Below are 7329 nucleotides of genomic sequence, written 5' to 3' on the forward strand. Positions count from 1 at the left end.
AAACATCCAGGAATCTCGATAGCAATCCTGATTAGTGCCTGGTTGTGATCCTCCTATCTTAACTTGCCGCAGTTCCCTGCATTATACCTTTTTAGCCTCTCGGATGAGATTAGAATTTGAAAAGGGAAATTGTCCTTTGATGCTTCATATCAAAGAACTAGACAATTCCCATTGAAAAAACGGGTAGAAAGTGAAGACATGTGCTCACAAACACACACACAGACACGCACACACGCATATGTTATTAACTCACTGTGATTATTTGTTAGCGTAAGCTGCATTTTGTAGGCCTGTGGCCCGGAGGGTTTAGAAAAGAGCTAAACTGATGGAGAGAATATGCCAAATGCTGGCCTGTGGGGGTGTTCTGTCTATTCTAATAGAATTACCAGCCTCTGATAGATGAGTCTTTTCTCCGAGGCTACTTGTCTGTCAAACATTAGGTCACACTCAGCTTCCAGACTCGGAATTGGGGTGGGATGGGGTGGGAGGGAGAGAAGAAGGGGGCTCAAGGCGCAGGAAAAAAATGTCTGGAGAGGTGCCTCACTCCCTGCCAAGAAAAGGAAGGCAACAAAAGTGAAAAAGGGTTAGAGAGGGAGGGATGGGAGAGGGGGGGGGAGCGAGGGTGGGAGCTGGTGAAAGAGAGTGAAATGAGTGAAAGTGGGGGTTAAAGAAAGAGAAGAGAGCGAGCAGGGGTACAAAAGGGTGCATTCGAATCCACTCTAATTAAGGCCCGTGTGATGGACAGGACCTGCGGACGTGCCTTCTTTTCTTTTTTGAGTGTCTGTGTGTGAGGGGACAGTGTGACGATGGGAGGAGCCGGAGCCCTAGTAGAGATGTCTACTGCCAGCACCCTGAATGGGACAAAGACCTGAATAGAAACTTCAAAGCAACCTCTGTGAGCTCGACCCCCCCCCCCCCCCCCCCCCTTCTTCGCAGTCCCTTGGCTGTGTGATGGTCAACAAGCTCCTGCTCAAGTGTGTCCGTGTCCGTGTGTGTGTGTGTGTGATTCTGTTTGGCAGTCTGTTATTTTCTGACTGCTACATGCATTTCTTGGCAGCTATGCGTGCAGTGTGGATTTCAAAGTGTGTCTTTCTGCCTGGGTGTGCTTTTTGTCTTATGCGACGATATGTGCGTGTGCGTTTTAAAGAGCAGACTGCAGGATGCAGATATAATTGGAGCAGAGGATCTGACTCATTGCTCTCTCCCTCTGAACTGAGCGCCGGCTCTCTATGGCAGGGTTGGAAGTGAAACAAGTAGCCCACAGAGCTGACGTGTTGAAGAAATTATTGTCGCTAAATGATACACGGGGATTTAGCTTCTAATTTGATCCCAGTGTCCTTACTGATTTTGGCCTGCGTTACGATCTTGCGGTGTGCGTCATCTAATTCGATTTGGCTCCGGCTCAGGCCAACTAATGATCTTCCACTTATCACCCCTCTTCTTCTCCCCTGTTGATACTCGTCAAAGTGTCTTTCCCATCAGACCCACCAGCCTCACATGACTCCCGACAACTGCAGCAGAGAGTTGGAATCACTCGGGGCCCCTTCAGAAAAACAGGAAGCCCTAAAGGGTGAGGGCCAGGGCAGGCAGAAAGATAAGATTTATGCATACTTGTGTGCTGTACGCTCTGGCATGCTAACGATCGTGTGCGTGTGTGTGTGTGTTTTCGGATATCTCGTAGAAGTATCTGTCCTGTCTGAACCCTCTTGCACCAGTCAAGTGTCAGGTCAGACTCTAAAGCTCCTGAGATCAACATGTCATTGTTCCTGCCTGGTGTCACTGACATGTCCTCAGTGACATCATCGCCAGGGGACGCTTAGCATATCTCTCACCTCTCTCTTCAGTGCTCGTCTGAAGTAGCATTAGCCTCCGCCTCTAATCAGAGTACATAATAAAGTAGCCACAACAACCTCATCAGTGGCTTTTATGCCCTGGCAGGTGCAGCTCAGCATTGTAATTGTGTAGGCTGCTGCAACTTTGATCACGTATTTATATTTAAAGAGGTAGTATAGCAACCCTGGATGCGTGCGTGCATGTACGCCTTCACAATCCTGGTAATGGAAACATCGTCTGAATGGGCCTTTTTTTTCTTTCAGTAGCACTTGTTGTATTGCATTTCCGAGCAAACGTGCTTCAATTCATGCCATAGAAAACCACTTTGAGATAACTTTATCAGCAGATAGAAAATGTTATCTGCTATCCTGATTATGTCATGTTTTCAGCTGAGCAGCAATAAATAAAGAGGCCGTAAAAAATCCTGGAGGTAGTTTATGGGGAATAATTCCCCTGCCCTCTCACACACACACACATAATGCTGTAATTGTGACACGCCTTTAAAGCAAAGACGCAGGAATGCATATGTGCACATGCCCACGCTCAAACTTGGAAAAGAAAGGAAGCATTGCACCTAAGAACGCACTGTTGCGCAAACACACCTTTGGCAAACAAAGATATACTTTAAAAAAAAGAAGAAGAAAAAAACACTTTAAACCCAGGGAGACAAACTCCTAAATCTGAGGATGTCCTTGTTAGTAAGCAGCCGAGGGTACATGAGTGCTCTCAGCCGCATCATGAAAGCCTCAGCAATTACTCCCATGCTCCCTCGCTCTGGCATAAATCTGCTCTTATCTCGGCTCGCTGCAGGATCAGGGAATATCAGCTCCAGCATCTGCTCCATCTACAAACCCAGCCACTAAAAGCACAACAAAGTGGTTCTGCAGGCATAAATAAAGGAAGGTGGTGGCGGGCGGGAGGCGTACCGGAAGAAGCGCAGGGGGTTGAAGAGAGGGAATATAGAAAGGAACTGAGAATGAGAAATAGGAGGAGGGGGTTGCGTCTGTATCTCTTTAGCATTTCTCTCTGCATGTGTCAATCAGCCAGTCAGAAAAACATAATTCCAGCTCAGCTCAGCTCAGCAGAACCTCTTGGAGGGAAATGAAGATATATGGAGAGAACAAAAGGTCAACAGCATGGGTCATAAGGGGCAACTTTTACATTAGGGAGTATGGGAAGATGCAAAGTTAAGTCAGGGATGTTTTATCTACTGGAGGGGTAATCACCGATGCTTCTTTTATCCAATAAACTTTTCTTTTTCTTTACATTAACATCATTTTTGTCATTACAAGTTTATTCAGAGAGGTCAGCGGATTCTGGGCATGCTATAGACAGCAAAGTTGCTCGCACCTGGCTAAAGTAACAACAAGGACGGATGAACAGGACTCCAAACTATTTTTAGGAGGATGTTTATTTTCCTCACGGTCCGACTGGAACATCTTTCATTCTGGCCTCTTTTTTTTTATCACAGCTGTGACCCTGACCCCCCCCCCCACCACCACCACCACCACCACCACCACTCCGTCCTCCGCCTCCTCCGCCCGTCCTGTCTCCTGTGCCTCCCCGGTTCTCTCTGCATTTCTTCCTCTCTCACTGTCCTCTACTCCCATGTTACCTTGGGTCAGCCACTCCTTTCTCTCTCTGCCTGAGTGTGTGTGCATGAATGGTTAATGGAGCCATATAGAAATGTATAACCATTCCAGTCGGTTCTGCTCAGCGTGCACGCCTGGGAAGTCATAATAGAGATGAAATGTTACAAGGAAATGTTGAGAGGAAATACCTCAGCTCCAGGTGCTGGCTGAGGGTCAGGGGTGAAGAGGTGGCACACCAAGCCTCGGGGTCCCCTGAACCCTGACCTCACGAGACTGATGAATAGCGTGCTAACAAGGACCAGCTCTCTCTTAGGGTGTCTGCACTCTCTCTTCTTGTCTTTGACTACCTCTTATTTTGCTCTCCCAGGAACTGATCTGGCAGCAGCAGAGTAGTAATACTTATACCGGCTGAACCTTTAAAGTACCTCGCCATCTGTCGTCTTCCTTGGATTTATAATTATCATCATATCACATTCAAACTACGCACTGTCGCACTCTTACATAACCTAACCCCTATCTACCAGTGCCTGCAATACTTAAGAATAGATTGAATAAATTATTATTGGGTGAGGTGTTAAATCTTGGCCAGGAGTACAAGTGCTTTCTTTCTAATGAGGCTCCGCTACATCGTCTCTGCTCCTCATCGGCACGGAAGAGAAGCGAGAAAGCCTGCAGCAGGCACATTCACGGGCCTCCCGCATACACATATGCATGCACATACACCGAGTACACCCCCACATACATGCACAAATGGTAATAGTTTAAATGTGGGTGTTGCACACACGAACATGCACATTTACACTCACACACACACACACATTCCAGCCGCACCCTGGCCCATTTGCAAAGCTGTATCATAAAGCCAATTAAAGAGATGAGTCTTATTAGCAGAGGTGTCTCAGCCCTCGTTCATCACTGGGGTTTCCTGGCAGGGGCTGGTGACATGCAGAGCTCTTCATCATCTTTATGAGACCTGTCTCATCACGCCCTTATAAGACACTCATCCAAACTTTACTGAGACTCATGATTTAGCAGAGCGGGCTTGGCCCACAAATCCATTCAGTCGTCCTCGGGTCACCTTTGAATGCGCTTCAAGGGATTTGAAAATGAAAGTGGAGAAAATGTAGGCCTTGCATGGCACACTGCTAGTGTCTTCTGTCCCCCACCCTCCTCCATACCCTCTCATTGAAAAACCCGTAATCTTGTTTCCTCTTCCTGCAGGGAAAACCTTTATTATCCTCACCGCAGAGCACAGGCCCACTGGGATGAGTGAAAGTGGCTTCACAACAATGGTGTGAAGTGAGGAGAGAAGGTGTAGAGAATCAAATTCCAGGGTAACCCTGGGTAAATATCCTCCTGCTCCCAGCTGAAAACTCGTCTTGTTTTCTTGCTTCGTGAGGTCGAATGCCCCGCTCAGACCTCTGGACCACCTGCAGCTCTGCTGATGACAGATTCCCTCCACACTCTGGACCATCAGTGCCAAAGAGAGACTAATCCTCCAGCTTCTATCCCCCAAGTACAATAGCCCTGTCACTCGTTCACTCATTCAGCATACCTTTAGCCGCTCTGCCTATGTGTCAATATGAAGAAAACCGACAGGAGGCAGAAGGTGGATTCCCACGGCGCTCTATTCATAGCTTCTCACTGGAATCTCTGACCTGTTCTGGCTTGTCTCATGAAACCTGCTCATCATAATGAAGGGCATTGATCCTACTTCTCATTTCACATTCACCTTGACATCTCAGTTACAGCCCACAGAGCGTCTCCTCTTAGTCCAGGAGAGATTATTTCCCTTTATTTGGTTACAAGATATTTTATTGGATGCCCAGCACATTGTTGGAATGATACGGTTTGGAATGAATGAGGCGCTAGAAGATGAGTCTGGACATTCAAGCGCTGCTGGCCTGTCTGTGTGAATGAGGCCGCGTGCCTAATCTGAGGCCGGCTCTGGTAAATGATTTTCCAGGGTCAGCTGCTTTCCTCTGCCCTTACAAGCTGAGAAGATTACAACCGATGTTCTCATTAATGATTTATCCACGGAATTAAAAAACTCTAGGTTTATCTCCTCGCAGAGTCCTGGAAAAGTCTCAGGCGCTGCGTGAAACAGCTCTTCTTAGGGGGAGGCTTGTGATCAATCACAAGAAAGAGCAGCAATTAATGTAGAGCAAAGATATTTTGAATGACCATGAAATGCTGTTCGGATCCTCTTAGATGAGTTTCCACAGTGAACTCACGTGTATGTGTAAATCAGAAGTCCTCCTTGACCCGCTGAGGTTTCAACACCAGCTGAACTGATAGTGTATGTTGAGGCCTTTGGGTTATCAGAAGTAAATACAGGCTCTAAGTCCATATGAGGCTGTGATTTAAAATCCGCAGCCCTGACCTCTGTACAGCTTTTAACCCCCAAGTCAGCCCAAGCAGATGCATTGCTGTGGGAAAAAGAAAAGGAAGTAAAAAAAAAAAACAGCTACAGAAAGAAAAGTATAGGGAAGATAATCGCTTTGGCACAGAAGCGTGAGATGTGGAAATAACTTTGACAATTGGTTTGACAACAGCTACACACCAATCCAAGATTCCTCTTTGGTCTCTTTCTGCATGAACACCACTAACAGCATGTTACAAAAAAAGGTTGACAGCTCAGATGACAATTACACAGGGCTGCAGAGGGAAGTGCTTCCCTTCGCAGTATTCTGATAGGCGACGTGTGACAAGCAGACGTAGTGATAGATGAGCCTCTTCATGTATTACAAGCTGGACATGAAGGGCGCTCACTGCCAGGTCCTATTCTGGTACGCCCGCAGTGATCTGAGCGCCTCTTTATTAATCATGCATTTAACACAGAAGTCTCAGTTGCTTTCATCCCTTTTTTTTCCTGCTACCACGCGTCCTCACTTTTATCAGAAGAGGAACACTGGCGCTCTTTGTCTCCACATGACAACTCTTGCTAAAAATGGGATGTTTTTGATAGTCAACACAAAGGTTGTGTGTAGCAAGATGTGTACATTCTGTTTGTCAGTAACTTAGAAGTGCAAGATATAAATCTATATGTATTATGAGTCAGAAAATGTACAGCAGTAAAGCCACTGTAGGGAGAGTGGAGGTCTGCCTTGAACCACACTGCCCCCATGTGGCATGAAAGGTAATACTTTTCCAGCGGTTACCTGTTGTTTACCTGACGTCCTGAAAAACTCAAACTCCCTCAGAAGTAATTCAAAATTTCAAGATTGTAAGTCAAAAATTTTCTCCAACTAGTAATTTTGTAATAACTCAAAATTTCAACATAGCTCTGCTTGCTCCAGAAACAAGCTTCCATAGAAGTGTGTTCAGTTAAACCCATTTCTAACTGAATTTAAATAATGTTCGCTGAACAATTACTTAACTGTAGTTTGTTTCAGTTGTATAAATTAACTCAAGGAATCAAAAGCCTTTTCAAGGATTCTGTTTAAATACAACGGTTTTTATCCGCACTAGAATGTTACGGCTTTAAAAATGAATGCAGTTTAACGGTATACCTCCTAGCCATACTTTAGTCAAATTTACATTTTATTTACATCCGCCATCCACTGAAATTTACATTGTTTGTTCAACAACTCTGTGTTTACCTGTAGTATAATTTGCTTTAACAGTTACTAGCTTGCTAACGGTTTGCCTCCGAGCCATACTTTAGGCTAAATTTACATCTAGACATAAACACTGTTGTTAATTATGTATATCCGTAGTGTTTCTCTGCTTTATATGTTAAAACCCAATTCAAAAACTTAACCGCTAGCTACACTTTTCGTTCAATTAATATTTTATTTATGTGAATTTCCATTTCCTACCTACATCGTTAGTATGAAAGCTAACTATTATCCATATTCTAGTGTTAAGGATAATCGGATTTTCGTTTTTAGATTTACACACT

Source organism: Astatotilapia calliptera, chromosome 2, assembly GCF_900246225.1.
Source record: "Astatotilapia calliptera chromosome 2, fAstCal1.2, whole genome shotgun sequence".
NCBI lineage: Eukaryota > Metazoa > Chordata > Actinopteri > Cichliformes > Cichlidae > Astatotilapia > Astatotilapia calliptera.